Here is a 16,990-nt window from a genome sequence, read left to right on the forward strand (position 1 = left end):
ATTTCCCAATAATCTCAATAACATCACAGCAAGAAGATCAGTTTAATAATTCCTACTTATAATGAGTGTGGAACAGTACACTGGGAACCTTCCCTTATTTTACTTTTTATATACTTCTCTTTAAATTCTTTCCTTTTCCTAACTATTCTCCGTCAGGTTTGCTACTTAAAAAAGATGGTGCCCAGACCAACATCATCAGCTTGTTCTGGGGGCTTGTTAGAACATCAGGCTCCACCCACAACTTATAGAACCACAATTTACATTTTTAACAAGATACACCACCAATAACACCCATGAATTACATACAGGAAGATTAAGTGGCACAGTTCCAATACTTGGTGGAAAAAACTGGTATCATCACAATCTGTGTCTCTTTTCCTTACCTTTGGCATAACTGTATTGGTCCTCAGATTAGTAAAGTTAAGAAGCATCTAGATTCCAAAATTTTCACTTTACAGAGAAGAAAACTAGAATTAAACTTTAATATCTAGCAGGAGATTTTATAAAATAAAGACTAGATAAATGACAAGTTGAAAGTCAGACAAAAGATGTTAATTTACACAAGTTCATGTAGTTAAGCTAAACATGAATCTATGAGGCATACTGACTCCCTGGCCCCACACTTATTCCACTATTAGTCAAGACTATCAAGATGGCTAAGTTTCTAAATAATTCTACTTCTTTCACTGGATGTGTAGGAGGAGGTATGGTGTTCTGCTGAGGTGATGTGTACACATTGTCTTGCCTAGCTCTGGAGTGTTTCCCAGGAAATAATGCTGTCAGAATATTAAAAATACAACTTTTACAAGGGTGGCATTTATTTTGAGGACTCTAAGTCAATGTTGGCAATTTTTTTTTCCATAGAGGTATATATGTATATATGCATGTATGTGTATGTATGCATTAGTTTTTCTTCCATTGTATCCAAAATTACTAACAGTCCCTGAGAGGTAAGAATCAACAAATGAAGAACAATGATTATGAGAGATCTTCAAAGTAGAAATATACATACACAAACATATTAATTGCATGGTTGGAAGAAATTCCCTTCAGCCTACATTGTAGAAACTTCAAAAAAAAGAAAATGGAACTTCTTGAATGAGACAGCCAATAGCCAAAGCAGGATCAAAACCTAAATCCCTGACTTCACCACGTTCCTATCATTCCCCAAAATAAGAATCCGAGAAATTAAGTTTCTTAAAAAAGAAAGAAAGAAAGATGAACTCCTTTAAGGAACATTAAAAAGGGTACTTCTATAGCTGGATGCATGTGGCTTACTCCTGTAATTCTAGCTAGTCAGAAGACTGAGATCTGAGGATCAGGATCGTGGTTCAAAGCCAGTCTGTGTTTATCAGACTCTTTATCTCTAAGTAATCACAGAAAAATCTGGAAGTAGTGCTGTAGCTCAAGTGGTAGAGTACTAGCCTTGAGCAAAATGAGCTTAGGGACAGTGCCCAGACCCAGAGTTCAAAGGGCAAGCCAAAGGGGGAGTGGGGGGGGGGGAAACTAGTGTACTCTATATAATAGTTCTCATTAAAATTCACTGAGTCTGATTAATGTATATAAACTGCCCTAATATGGTATTTCTCAAACAAATTTGACCATGGAACATTCTTCTCATTCCTTCAAATCTTATTTTAAAAATACCCTAGTAGAAGTGGAAGATGAAATCTTAAAATATGAGACTATAAGTAGGGGTAAAAAGCATACTCATCAAATTAAATTACAGAGGGCTACAAAAGCCAAAAGGCCAAGAAACAATGAAAACTTCTGAGCAAGAATATGATAAAATCATGAACAAAATAGTATATATAGTAAGAATCACCACCAACAGCAGCATAATAGTACAAGGTGGGGAAGCCCATCATAAGGCCATAGTTAAGAGTCTTATAATTAATAAGGGACGAAGTAATTGGGATGATAGAAACTGAATGGGAAGAAGCAGACTTCAGAAATAATGTAGAAAGATATTCCCAGGGTTTCTGAACTCATCAGAAATAAAGAAGAACTTCCCCCCACCTCCTAATGCTGGCATTATATGTGTGCAACACCAAACACAACAGGAACAAGAGTATTTTTAATTCAGTGGCTAAAACACACCACTTCCTAAAATGCTCATAGTCAGCCCAATGGATATCTACTGGACTCAGACTTAATTTTTCTCAAAGCATTATAGTAGTACGTGATCAAACTATAAGATTCATATATTATTAAACATATCAGAATAACACTGAAATAAATATATCTTCAGCTCCAGAGCCCTAGTGCTTTGTCCTTTATAAAAGGAAAGATGTAACTGTTTTCTAGATAGATGACTAAATGATATGATTAACATAGAACAAAAGTGTTAATTCGTTGAACAAAGGCTACCCCCCTCTTTTCCTTTGAGAAGCCACCTTTGGTTCTTTTCCAGGCTGCTCTTTCTGTATCAAAAATGACCTTGGTTAAGGAATGACTCACCACCGCCTACATAGGATATCCAGGTTCCTCAGTAATCTATTCCAACATCTCTGCCTCTGCCCAAACCTCAGTTACTGGTTTCTTTCCTGACACTATTAGTCATGAACCTTAAATTTGATGTTCATCTGATTCAGCATTTCCTGAAGTATCCTCCAGGGATACTTTTCAGTTCTTCAGTTATTCAGGGATACTATTCAGTTATTTTCAGTTCTTCTTGATTAAAGCATTAGAATGAAAATTAAATGTCAGGTTTTCTTACTAAGGAATGTTTACAAACATGTCTAAATCATTAGAAATCAATGTTCATTTATGCAATATTATAATATGTTTCATTCCTACAATGTGTTAGGTATTGTTCTACACACCGAGGACAGAGGTGAACAAGACTGAAAAAAATCCCTGTCCTCTAGCAGCTTATATCCGAGCAGTGAGATATCAGAGAAGAAAACCTGCTAAGAATACTGCTAATGCTGTAAATGAAAATGATGGTCTTATCAGAGAAGATAATTAAAGATGGGGGAGATAAGAGAGAGCAAAGTGCCTTTGCTTCAGATCATGAATTAAGTGGCAACTCAAATCTAGCTCCTTTAAAATTCCATAGCTCCCGGTTTTTCTATTACCCTTCATAATGCTCTTCATAGACTGACCTAATCAGCCAAAAGCATTGCACAAATGACCTATGTGCTATCTCCTAGTAGAAGTGATCATTTTCTTTACTATGGTCCTAAGAATGCAATTGGTTTATGAATCTGCTAAAGCAGACAACTTATCTGAGTATGCCTAAGTCTGTACATCCCAAATGCAGTCTCCTCTAAGATCAAAGATATCAATCCATTATCTCTGAGTTCTCAGTAGAGTACCTGCTATATAGTATCACTCCATACTTTGTTCTTGAACAAACTGATGACTTGCATTTTAGATATGATCAAAACAAGCACTAATTATTTATATAAACTATGTCTTCTTAAAGATTTGAGAATCTTTAAAAGAAAAGAAATAAATGGAGAATCAAGATAAACTGACATGATAAACTAATGGATATAACCAGAAAAAAAGCTAAACTTTTGAGAAGGTATAGTGGATTCTAAAGTGGAAAAGGGGAAGGCAGAAGTCTACTGTGCCATTTAAAATTTACAATCTGAATTACTTTGGTGAGATGTTAAAACTATGAATGCTTGTCTCTATTGTGATGGTATAGGATTGAGCTGTGCCTCCAACTCAGAGTTAAGAATTATAACCAGAATGAATGTAGATGCTGAGGCAAAATGCAATCATTATTTATTTATACTGGCATGGAAAAAAATGCTGAAAACCCCTGGGTTCGTTACATAGAACTAAAGACAAAATACTTAGTTGCCTCCTGTTAAGTATGAAGTGAACGTTTTAGAGCAAAATAAAAAGTATAAAAAGTATGACTACAAATAAAAATCAGCCAGTGATGGTAGCAGGACCTTTGGCACATGAATATGTAAACTATGAAAATATTTGAGTATTTATGTATCACTAATACATGTGTGTGCTGAGAGCCAGCTCTCTCTCTTTCCAAGCCCATCAAGAGCTCCCTTTCATGTGGGCTGAATATAGGAACTGACACTCTTGACTATAACTAAGACTTCCTTTGAGTCTTCTGCTCAATGAGCAAGCCTGGGTTTCCAGTTTGAACACAGATTTTGCTAAGATCTTGGTGTGCTGGTGCATGCTTCTAATCCCAACTCCTCCACAGGAAGGAGGATTGTAAAGTTCAAGGCCAGTCCAGTGAAAGTTAGTTGTGGAGGTGGGAGGGAAGGGATGGTAGGGGAAAAACAAAGGAGAAGGCAATAATGCTTGATAGGAAATGTACTCAATACCTTGCTCATGTAAATGTAACCCCTCTATACAGTATTTTTACAATAAAAAACATATTAAAAAAAGAATCAGCAGCATATGCACATCCTAAGCAGAAATGATTTAGTTCATAGTTTTATATATTGTATAAAAAATTAAAGTGAAGGAAAAGAAACAAAACACCAAATTAAATCAAATGAACCCCCAAATGAATACAAGTTAGAAACAGACTAAGAGATAGAAAATGATCTGATACAATAAAGTGAACCAATGTGAGTCTTAACAAGATGTTTAAAGGAACAAATTCTTAAGAGACGTATAAAGGAAAATAAGGTGGAGAAAAGCTTCAAATCATTAGCAATGGAAAGAATGGTAACCAAGGCATCTGATGGTAGGGAGGGTCTTTAAGGTAGTAGCAAGGGATGGAAATTATACACCAATGGAAAATAAAAGAGTTATAATCCCCAAACAAGTTCTCTCAGTAGCATAGACAAAGACTTAACTACAAAGGACCACTGATAATAGTTATTGTGTTCTGAAATGTAGACAGCACTGTGCCCAAGGACAATGTCAAAGAATATAACTATAGGAAAGCTATATACGATGAGAATATTCTTGGTGGTAATGGTGGTATGGTACTAGAACTGGGATTTGACCTCAGGGCCTCATACTTGCTAGGTGAGTGTTTTATCACTTCAGCCACACCTCCAGTCCTTCATGAGAATATATTTTTCAAGCATAAAGTTATGATTCAAATTATTATTACAAGTATTATTATATTACAATTAGAAAGACTGAAAGTTTTTAATAAAACACTTCATTAAAATTAAAACCAATCCAATATGTGACTTTTTCTGAAAAATTCAAATCATAGAATTAAATGCTCTACAAAATGAAGAAAATCTTTAAAAAGTAAAATGAAATCTTTTACTCACTAACATCTTCTTTATGGTCCTTGGTTTTATCATTATTTAGGAAAATCACTGTTTATGAATAAAATAGATGACAACTTCCTAATATAATGCAACCTAAGACGGTAGATGTTACAAAGAAATCTTAGCTGATACTGGGAGAGGAAAACCAAAGCCTAAGGAAGATAACCATTTACCAGAAAGGACAAAAACTACAGATATTTTGCTGTGAATAAATAAAACAAACACTACACATTTTGAACAAGACTTAAGTATAAAAAATATAGCCTACTATGTAATTAGAAAGTCTTACAAAATCATGTTAATATAAATTAGACTGTAAGCAATGGAAAATGCATTTTTAAGATACGCTGAATGAAGAAAACCTGAATATTTATGTAGTAGGAAGAGGTAAAAAAAAATGATGCTTCTCAAATCTAAGAAGCATAAGTTAGTTTTGCTCAATGTGGATTTTCATATGTGAAAGGATGTGAGTTCACCTACCAACTCTTAAAAATCTTCCAAAAGGCCTGAATGTCTTTATTAAATTGAACATCTTTATTAAATTCTTTAATTTCCAGTATCCCAGGCCTCTCTTACCTCCTCTACTGTCTCACACAACCATCTCTCCTGTAAGTGCCTGTGGTTGCCAGCAGACACATACTATTCTTGTTCTGCCCAGTATCTACCCAATTGTTCTTCATATTCATAACCACCACCATTTTACCAACACTACTTTCAAGATCTATCTCCTTGAGGAGTCATTCCTTAACGAGATAAACACTTTATTGGTACGTAGACATTTTAGAAAAGAGTATACACACATTAGTCCTTGAGGTCTTTTTTAATTAAATCTACATTATCTCCTTTTAAATATCCAAAAATTAATCGTGCCAGAAGTTAATAGTGGCCTCTAAAATTCTGGATAACATCTATTTAAATCCAGAAAGCAAATAGTGCATTTCCTATATTCCAGGGAAAATCCATCAACTCTGCCCATTCATTTCACTTGTTTATCTTCCAACACTACTTTAATTTAATTCACTGTCCACAGAGTGGGAGAAGAGTTTCCTATATGTCCATGTAGTATCCCTTCCATAAAACTTGAATTCTAGTTCTTTATAGCAAAGTCTGTTTCCATAAGTAGTGTACAAGTTCTTCTAAAAGAAGGAGCAAAGACTTCTTTTGCTTTGTGTATCTCATAGCTAACCAAAAGCTTGACAAATAATAGTCACTGCTTGATGAAAGCAAGCTCTACAAAGACTGTTTGGCAAATGGCAAAATGGTGCCAAAAAGAACTATTTTAAATTAATGCTTCATAAATGTGACCTGATTGAAATGGATTAAGAGATATAAAACATTAATAAATCCAATTGTCTCTATATTTCAATATATGCACATAACATTGTAAATAGATGCATACATAGAGAGATGAGAAAGTTGTGTACTTAAAAACTAGGTAAATTATTTAGACAAGTGAAAAAAAACTCCACCGTAAATCAGTTCTCAGACAGCCAAAGAAAACAGGGGAAAAAAACTTTAAAAAAATGTATTTAGGTGAATTTGTGTCTGGAAGCTTACAGAGTGAAGGGTTTTAATTGCCTCCTTGATTGTTCCTCATAGAAGCATCTTTTCTTTATTAGATATTGTATAGGAAAGTTAAATGAGACCAAAGGATTTTATATCTCTGTCTGATAACAGCATTGTACAACTCAGATAATATTCATTAATAAATCTTTGGTTTCTTTATAGTCAATTAAGCTAATACAGACAAGTTTATATTAGCTAGGAGTACAGCTATGCTTGTATTTGAGTTAGTTTGCAAAAGAGCACATTGGGGGCTGGGAAGGTGGCTCAGTGGTAGAGTGCTTGCTTTGCATGCATGAGGCCCTGGGTTCGATTCCTCAGCACATCCCATAAGCAGAAAAAGGAGGAAATGGTGCTGCCTTGAGCTGAAGAGCTGAGAGACAGTGCCTAGGCCCAGAATTCAGGCCCGATGATAGACCAAAAAAAAAAAGAGCACATTGGTTTTGGTCATCCTAGTGTAATATGATTTCTCTTTTATCTAGGCAGCAGATTTTTGTATGGTAACTGCAGAGATAATCATTTCACAGGTAAATACGAGAAACAAAATACAAAGAAAGACAAAATAAAGTTGTTAGGTTTAATTTTACCGAGTTAAGTGTATGCTACTTCTTTTTAAAGATGTAAGAATTGCACCTAATTGAAATTTTAATGTAGTTTATAACAAATGCATACGATATACTGACATTTTTAAAGATGCAAAATAAGTAGCACACAATTCCTAGAACCTAAAGAAAAGAATCATTTAATCTGAAGGACTAGGTTTTCTTTAGCCAACTATTAAGGGTCAGAAGAAAATAGCAATTGAATGGATCAGGCACTAGTCTCATCAGTCTCCTGGAATAGTGAAAGCAAAGGACAAAGACATTTTTCAATTAAAGTGGCTTAATTCAAGTAACTCTAATGAGCTTCTGAAGACATTTCTATTTGTAAAGGATGTAACTTCTATACTGCCTATACACAGAAACAAGAAAAGACCAGAGAAACTATGTTCTACAGCTCTACATAACGCCCAGTTTTTTAAATACTCTGATTAAAAAAAAGAAGTTTAAAATGTAAACAATTCCATTTCCCCATTATACATTTAGATTTCAGCTACCCACTTAATAATCTACTCACCTACACACCCTCCCAAAGCTCAAAGAGTAACTTTTGGGGGGGAGAGGAGGCAGTACTGGTATTGAATACAGGGCCTGAAGGCAAACCCTGGGCTTTTTTCACTCAAGGCTGGCATTCTACCACTTCAGCTACAGTTCCACTTAGAGGTCTGAAGGAGTTAATTGGAGACAATCTCAGACTTTCTTGCCTAGGCTGGCTTCGAACTCTGATCCTCAGATCTTGTCTCCTAAGTACCTAAGATTACACGCACAAGACACTGGAGCCCGTTTCAAGGAGTGACTTAATTGTGCCATATTTTGCAGAAACAAACTGATGCTTTTACTGCTCAGATTTCAATGAAAGATAATGCACAAATAAGGAGCAGTTTTTGGCCAGAAAACAGACATTTTTACCTCTTCTTTTGGCCATCACAGTATCTTTAAAAGTTTTGTTTTTGTACCTTTAGCAGCCAGAAAACGTACTTTCCAGTTTAAAGCTAAACTAGACACAAGTATATTATTACCTGTCTGGACCCAAAGGAATTTCAGCTTTGGACTTCTCAAGTAAATGAGTTATAATGGTCCCTTCACAGTCCACAAAGTTCTACTGCATACATTATTTCATCTTATCTTTTAATATCCTGATTTTAGGGATGAGGAAACTGAAGATCAAAAAGTGGTTCCTCCAAGGACACACAGCCACTAAATCATGGACTGGGAGGAAGCTAGTCAGTCTGTTTTCTAGTTCTATGCTTTGGCACTGTTCCAGAAGTAGTAAACACATAGTTCTGACAATAATGAAGTAATGAGAGAGGGTAGATGCTGCTGAGGGAGGCGGGACACAGATTTCAGATAAAGATGCAACTAAGAAGCATCTCCGACTAACATGGGGAATGATGCTTCAAATGATAACAAAGAGTGGAAGCAAAGTCATAAAATCTGGAAAGGATACATTAGATGTATCAACTTGGAAGACTCAGGATATGAAGACTGAAAGTCAGGCTGAAATCCTAATGATAAAGTCCTAGAATGTAAAGAAAATAGATCTGTATTTTATGTGTCACGAAAAGACTTAAATTAGAAATTAAAGGGACACTATGAATAACTTAGAGCTAATAGTGACATGAAATAGAGGTAAAGATTAAACAGATTATGAGTATGTCAATGATCAAGAGACTGAATTAGAAATAATATACAGATTACTAATTGGTCTGCATAGAAAGTCTTTTTCTTCAAAATAAATGTCATTGGTAGTTCCTACAATTATGGTTAGAAAGAAAATTTTCATTTCAAGATGAATTTGTATTCAAATAGGAAGACTGAAGAGGAAGAAAGAAGAAATAAAAATTTTGAAAAAAAAAAACAGCTGGAGTAGGGAATCAGAGGACTGAGCCTGGCTCTGACTATTATTAATTATGTCTGCCATTTACTTTCTTCAAACCTTAAATTCTTCTTTTGAAAAGCAAGTAGGCCAAATTTATCCTTCACAGTGCTGGATCCTACCACGTAATTGACAAACTCTAAGAGTAGATATGAGGGGAAAAAAACCTTAAATGCATTATAATGAATTAACTTCATATTAAGGGTTTTTAAAACAACCAGAAAAATACCACAAAAACCTTTTTTGGTATTTATAAAGAAAGACATAAGCATTTTAGTTTACCTTTAATTACTTATTTTTATTTAAAGTAGCATAACTCATACTTTCATGCTTAATGTGATGAGAGAAATATATTAAGTACACAAAATGCAGTGATTATTTTGAAAGCTTTTTCAGGTAACTGTATTTAAACTTGAAATATTAATATAAAAATCAGTTCAGATAGACAAAATGAGTAATGTAAGAAATCCATACATCAAAATTCACTAAGTTTAGAGATTTTCAAGGATTATGAAATAACTAAATATTATAACTACTCTGATACTTGCTTTAGAAAATGTTTCCTTCACTGAGTAGGCAGTCTAAAACACAAATCATATTCTGGCTATTCTAGCTACACAAAATAATATTTAATTGGTAAGCTAGTCTTATAGCATCTTATATGATAGAAACCAAAACAAATTGCCAATAATTTACCATTTTCAGATAAATGACCTACTATCACTTTCACTTTTGATTTACATTTGAACATCTATTTTAGAATCTCAGTTGATACAATTTAAAAAGTATAGACTTAAAACATTTTGTCCTAGAACATATTGGTTGCAAATACATTTTCAATAAATTAATGAGTAAGCAAACTGATTGTTATTTTCATTCTTAAATTTTATATAAAAGGACAGTAAAGCTCAAGGTGGGTAAAAGGGGAAGTTCCAAATTTGACTTCATTGTGAAATATGTAGAGAAGTATAAAATTAAACCAGCCATATCACTAATTAACATATATAACTTAAGAGTATATAAAAAGAAATATTTGTGTGTCCTGTATAGAATTCTTTTACGATGACTAGAATTCAGTGTATAATGAAAATCTAACTGATTTCACATACTTAAGAAACATTGAAAAAAAGGGCAATCTAGAAGTGAATATATAGAGAATAAAAAATATATGCCTGAAGATTAATAAGGTATTTGTGTAAGACAAACATAAACTATATCTGATTATTTCTGCTTCCTTACATTGCTTCCATGCCACTGCTATTAACAGAAAATGACAGTATTTGATCCTAATTAAAATAGGTGCTTTTTCTCCTCTGTGCTTAATACCTTATGTGAACTGACGGCATGTCCCAGGTCTAACTGTCCTGCTCTCCACTCCCCACCCACCCCAGTACTCCATACAAAATGAATCTGTGGCAACAATCACGTAACAAACTCCTAAGTGCTTGTTTTATGAAATCTGGCCCTTTCTCAAGAACTTACATTGAAAAGTCTTTTAATCTCTTTCTGAAAAGAATTTACTGGATCCCATTTAAGTTCAAGTTCAAGGGTATTAAAATGTACAAAGGAAAGTGAAAAGGGTGCCAGGTTACAGATTTTTAACTTCTTAGCTAGAAAACTGACTCAAAATAGATTTTCTAATTTACAATGAATCAAAAGAAAAAACATTAGACCATAGCAAAAGTGGCACAAATGTATCAAAAACCAAATGAATAAACATTTGAGGAGATTTATTATTAGAAAATGTAATAAATTTTAGAAAGATGAATTGATTTTTAGTTAAAAGGTATAACTGACAATTTATTGGGCGGGAAGATGCATTATTTTCCAATTGTTATCCATCTACAGTAAAACTGATTTGTGTCCTATTGTATTTTATGGAAAAGGAGAGTGCAACTTTCAGTGATTTAGATTAAATGTATTAATCATAACCAAGCACTGTGAACTATATATCTACTATTAAAGAAGATTTTTGACATTTAATTCTGTAGCAATATTTTGGCTCTGTACCACTCTTCCTAAATCCAATTCCTGCTACAGTTGGCAGATTTCTCCCTTTTAATTTTATGAGGCTTAAAGTAGCATTTAACCACCCATGCGGTAAATAATGCGGGATTAGAAATATTTAGTGTTTTGTTTCCCTTTCAAGAGTGGTAATCCATCAAATCCAAAAATGTTCTCTAAAATTTTTCTATATTTTTGGTGATTTCTAATATATGGTATCATAAAACTATAAAATTAAATTATATGCATTACACAGCCAGAAGAGAAGTGCTGTATGCTGCAACAACCTGAAAGGAGCAGGTAAAATGCACTTTGGATAGGAAGCATGCAATCCTTACTGGAAAACAAAATCAAAACTAGGAATTAAATTATGACATTTAATTGGAATCCTTTAATAATTCCCTTGAGTGATGAATCTTAAGTATGCAAAACATTTCTAAACAATTTAACAATTCTGTACATCTCTCTAAACCGCTGCTACAAGGTTAGATGTATATAAGAGAATGTCACTCAAAATGCTGCAAAGATAAAAGTAAATTTTAAGCAACATATCACATCTGATACATATGCTCAATTAAGTTCATTCATAATTTTTCACACAGGTGAACAAAAGGAAAAACTGAAGTCTTCCAAAGAAGCTAGTATTTCAATTTATAACTTAGAATAGTTAAAAACATTTTTATCATTACATGTGAGCTTAAAAGTAATTAAAACTTCACAATTTAAAAAAGTATATTTCTAAATCACAGTTATGATCAGTAGTAAAACTGACTTTAAACACAAACAAATTCTAACTCTAAGTCTGAATTTATATAAAATATTAATTTGGGTTATTAATGAATCCAAATTATTGTAATAATCACCCTATGACTGTATTTGGTACTTTTTATATTTGGTACTTTGAAATATATCAAAGTAATAAAGTAACATCAAATGACTAATTGTCTACATTAAATCTATATATAAATAAATGATTCAGAAATTAGTAAAAGTCTAATTTACACAAGACACAGATAAAGAAAATCATATGTAGTAACCATACATATAAAAATGTTCCTGTACCTTTTTAATACGTATTATCTGCTTTGTCCTCCCTGTCCTTCACAGAGCTACACTGTGAAGCTGGAGTTGTATACTGGGGGAAGAAAGAAAACGCTTTCCTATCAGCAAGATAGCTGGTACCTTTAAAAAGCACTCTGAGGAAAACTAAAAGTATTTCAACAACAAATATCTGATTATAAATTATTAATTTGTTGAAGAAAGACAGTGACTTGAAATCATGTTCAAAGCAGGAATGAGTTAGATTAATTGGAATTTCTGAATCAATGTGAAAGTTGAACATATACTAATGTTTTAAGCTAAAAGAGGAAGTCAGTCAAGGAAGAAATACATAAAAATGGCTAATGCTGAGCCAAATTATCTATTTCCATACAAGTTAACAATTGCAAAGCATTTAGCAGTAAAAATTCTTATGTCTTTTCTCAAAATGAGAACCTGACCAAATTTTGATCAGGTAACTTTACAAGTAGATCAGAAAGTTAAGGTTCAAGTTTGTGTTTTTAAAGGCTAACATTCCAAAAAGCAAAATCATTAACTCTGGCTTAAAGTCTAGAAAGGCGACTTTCTGGAAATTTTATTTTGGGACCAGAAGCTGACTCAGATCCTTCTTATTCTACCTACTTCTTTAAAATCTCTATGTGCAAATCTATAAAATGGGGTAACTAGTGCAATAGGAAGGATGAAGAATTTTATAAAGGGACAGTTTTGGTTTTTTGTTTGCTTTGTTGTTGTTTGCACTCATCCCAGCAGAAGTTTCATTTTATGAATGTAATAAATTAGAAAGAAGCCTTTCCTGGGGAGTACCTGCTATACCTACACTATCATCAGGGAAATTCAAGTAGCAAGTCTACACTGACTGCTCCTTCACTTTTGTTTTACAACAGGAAGAGTAGAGTGAACACAAACACCATCTTCCTCACATCTAACTAAAGACAGAGCATTCTCCGCAATAGTCAAAGAGTAAAACCTGTAAAAGGGAATGTTAGAAACAATTGCATGAAAGCAAAAACATTTGAATACTTATCTTGGGTTCATTTCACCTAACATCAACTTATCTGACTTTTTCTGCTTGTCTCAGACATATACTAGTTACTGCAAATAAGGGAAACCATGGGACCTATGTTTCTTTGGGCCTGGCTTACTTCACTTAATATAATTTTTTCCACGTCTTTCCATTTCCTAACAAATGGGGCAATGAACCCCAAGATAAGTATTCAAATGTTTTTGCTTTCATGCAATTGTTTCTAACATATTTATAAGATTATTTCTTTGTTGCCTTGTATGTCCCTCCCCCACGGTATAGCCCCTGCTTTCACTGTATTTGATGTTGGTATAATTTGTAGAGGGGAAGGGAAAAAACAAATTGTTTAAATAGGGATACAGGTAGACCCATCGCAAGAATGAGATGTACAAATCGTTATGTCGAAAAACGAACTTTACAACTGTGGCTGGGGGGGAGGGGGAAGTATAGGAAGGAGTGGGAAGGGGAAACAAATGAGGAGGCAACAATGCTTGATAAGAAATGTACTCATTATCTTGCCCATGTAATTGTAACCCCTCTGCAGGGTATTTTCACAATAAAAAAAAAATTTTTTTAAGGGAATGTTAAGAAATACCCAAGAAAAGGTCTTTAAACCCTGTATCTGTACATGAGACAGCCAATCAGCTTGCTAGTGCTCTTTCAAAAGCAAAGCCAGCTACCTTTTCTTGGGCACATCTCAGCTTGGCCAAGAAGGATTTTGCTTGTTAAGGTCCACACTAGAAAGCTAGCAAAAGGTAGAAAATTCTCTATTTAGGAAATCGCATCATAGCCAACATTTCAAAAAATATTAAGCAAACACTGTGTTTTAAGATCTGGTCTACCATCATTCAGGTGTTACATGCAACTCGTAATATGATAAAAGAATAGACAGATGAAAAACTGTATAAAATCATAGGTTACCCATTTAAGAATGAATATAGAAGAGACAGAGTGCTTATCCAAGATTTATATAAAGCAAAATTAAATTAAGTGAGATGAAAAGAACAATTTCTAGACTATTTCAAAATCTGTTAAAATCTGAAAGAACTTAATAAACCAAGGACGTACTATTAAATCATTTCACAATACATTGTTACCCAAAAATAAATGTCTTGGAGGTTTTGGAATATTTCAGCAGCAAACTATACAAACCAATTATCAGACTTAACTATAAAATTCTAAGAGGAAGGAATTATACTAGTGATGTAAAAGTCAGTACTCCTTTTTCACATGTCAATTTCTACTTTATCCCCTACTAATTACTAAAAAAATTATACAAGAAAACATACAAAAAATGATAAATTGTGCTAGCTTAAACATAAATATATGCATTCTGACATGCTCTCTGGTTTATCAGCATCCCAGGTTCCATGATGACAGGTAACCAACTATACAGTACAGTGAATCTTCTCCATGGAAATGAATTCTTTGTGAATTCTCTACATTCACCATCAGTGGAAGGTTGTAAGTGACTTCAGTTTAGGAACTGCTTGTTAAACATGATTTCAATTGTCGTACCCACCACTGATCCTAAACTTTTCTGATATTACATATTTAGCAATATAAAGGTAAATTAGAAAACTTTTTATAGACCATCAGAATAATTCTACCAGCAACATATAAAGCAGAAAACAGAGTTGAATTTTTTAAATAAGAAAATGTATGCAGTATTTTGGTTTCACTGGTTATTATATTTAAAAAGAAAAATAATGAGGACTTTGCAATGTCACCACATCACTACTTTAAAGGGCAACTAGAAAAAGGTGCCAACTCTCCATCAGTGGAGTCAAGTGGCTATTAATCAGCAGCCATAATTTTGTTAAAAAGAAGCATTTCAGAACACATTTTTAAAGGTTTTCTTATGATACAAAAATCTTAAAGTGATAACCATAATCCATAAAGTAGACTTTAAAACGGGTTATGCTTGCAAATTCAATGTCTTTGATTCATTAAAAAAGCCAATAGATCACATCTTCAAAGAAATCAATTTTAAGCCATTTCTCTAACTACTACAAGAAGGACTTAAGAATTGCATTCAAATATAAAAGTTAAGAAAGTATGGCATTTTGTGTATTTTTCAGAGTGTAATCAAAGACTGGGTGCACTTTCCACTGTTTAAGCAACCATAAAGATAGACAGGTAAACTGGTAACTTCTAAAGGAAGTACATACTAAATTTCAGAATAATCATTATGATTAAATCTAAAAAGGATAGCTAAATTATTACATGATTACATATTTATCATCAGACATATTCTTCTTTAAAAAATTTCAAAGCACAGGAAGTGATTCAGTACTTTGTACACAGAGTGCTATTTGTTCTTCTACCTATAGTGAATGATATTTAAAAGCTTCAACCAATATTGTCAGGAATCAGAAGAGACAGCTGAAAACAAACCCAATTTCTTAAGTAAATTACTAAGTAACATGCACACCTGCTACTTTCCCCATGTTATCATGAAAGTGACCTGAAGAAAGACACAAGGCTGGCCAAGAATGAAAAGCATAACACATGCAAATCTCTTCAATCTTCTTCACGTCCCATAATTATCCCATTATCCACCCTGTCACTCCTCAACCAAGTTTGTTTGTTTGTTTTGTACTGGCCCTGGGGCTTGAACTCAGGGCTTGGCCACAGCTCTACTTCTGGCTTTTTGGTGATTAACTGGAGATAAGTCTTTCAAGGACCTCCACAGTCGAGAGATCTCAGCTTCCTGAGTAGCTAGGATTATAGGCATGAGCCACAAGCTCCGCACACCCACATACATTTGATATTTTTATTTTTTTCTGTAATGTAAGCTACTGGAAAGCATGTACAAGCAAAGCTTAAAATAGTATTTACCAATATAAATACTAGCATAGATAGTACTGATAAATCTTTGTTAAATAAGTGTATGTCCTCAAAAATTGGTTCAATTATCAGGTTCAGTAAATGTAAGTGCTCAAACTAGTCTCTGGTCCTCATATACTAACGGAATGGGTGCTGAGTTCAGTATCATCATACACTCAACTTATAACCAACTACCTAGAGTACTTTGTTACTGTCTTTGTGATCAGAATTTGCATAACCTCACGGGATTCCTATGTACTACAGAGTGCATAAAGATCTATCAGCCAAATTCTGCCTGCTCCAAACTTACCTGCACTAACATACCTTATACCTCAGTGATAATAAATTCTCCAAACTTGAGCCCTGAATAGGCCTTTTAGTCTGACAATTCCTGAATAGTTGGTAAGCTCTGACTCATTTTTAATATTAAAACACCTTCCATCTGTTAGAGGTGTTCCCAGAATTTTACCATGTTATGTAAGGAAGGAAAAAAAAAAAGAAAGGAATATAGATGTCATCACAGCTGAATTTGTCAAATTTCACAGTGTAGTAATAGTTCTAAGGCCAATTGAAGTTCCAGAAGAATAAGTGAAGAAGGTTCTAATACTGTATGATGTAATGATTAACAAGCTAATAAAGCATATAGAATATCAAAATAACTCATACTTCCAGTGGTACTTTGTATACAGGAACAAAGCTATTTTAAGAAGATTATATTTACTAGCAACATGATAACAATATGAAGAAATATCTAAATTGCACTATCTTTGGTCTATCAAAGGGAAAACATAAACTGAGTTATAAACATCAGCCTACATTT

The 16,990-nt window shown here is 33.6% G+C and overlaps 1 protein-coding gene across 1 annotated transcript in view; it reads right to left on the bottom strand.

Moving 5' to 3' along the window:
- Window positions 1-16,990, bottom strand: part of Gpatch2 (G patch domain containing 2) — a 135,218-nt gene that overhangs the window by 94,401 nt on the left and 23,827 nt on the right. The gene's annotated exons all lie outside the window — the stretch shown is intronic.

Source organism: Dipodomys ordii, unplaced genomic scaffold (genome assembly GCF_000151885.1).
Source record: "Dipodomys ordii isolate 6190 unplaced genomic scaffold, Dord_2.0 Scaffold26, whole genome shotgun sequence".
In the NCBI taxonomy this organism is placed as follows: Eukaryota; Metazoa; Chordata; class Mammalia; order Rodentia; family Heteromyidae; genus Dipodomys; species Dipodomys ordii.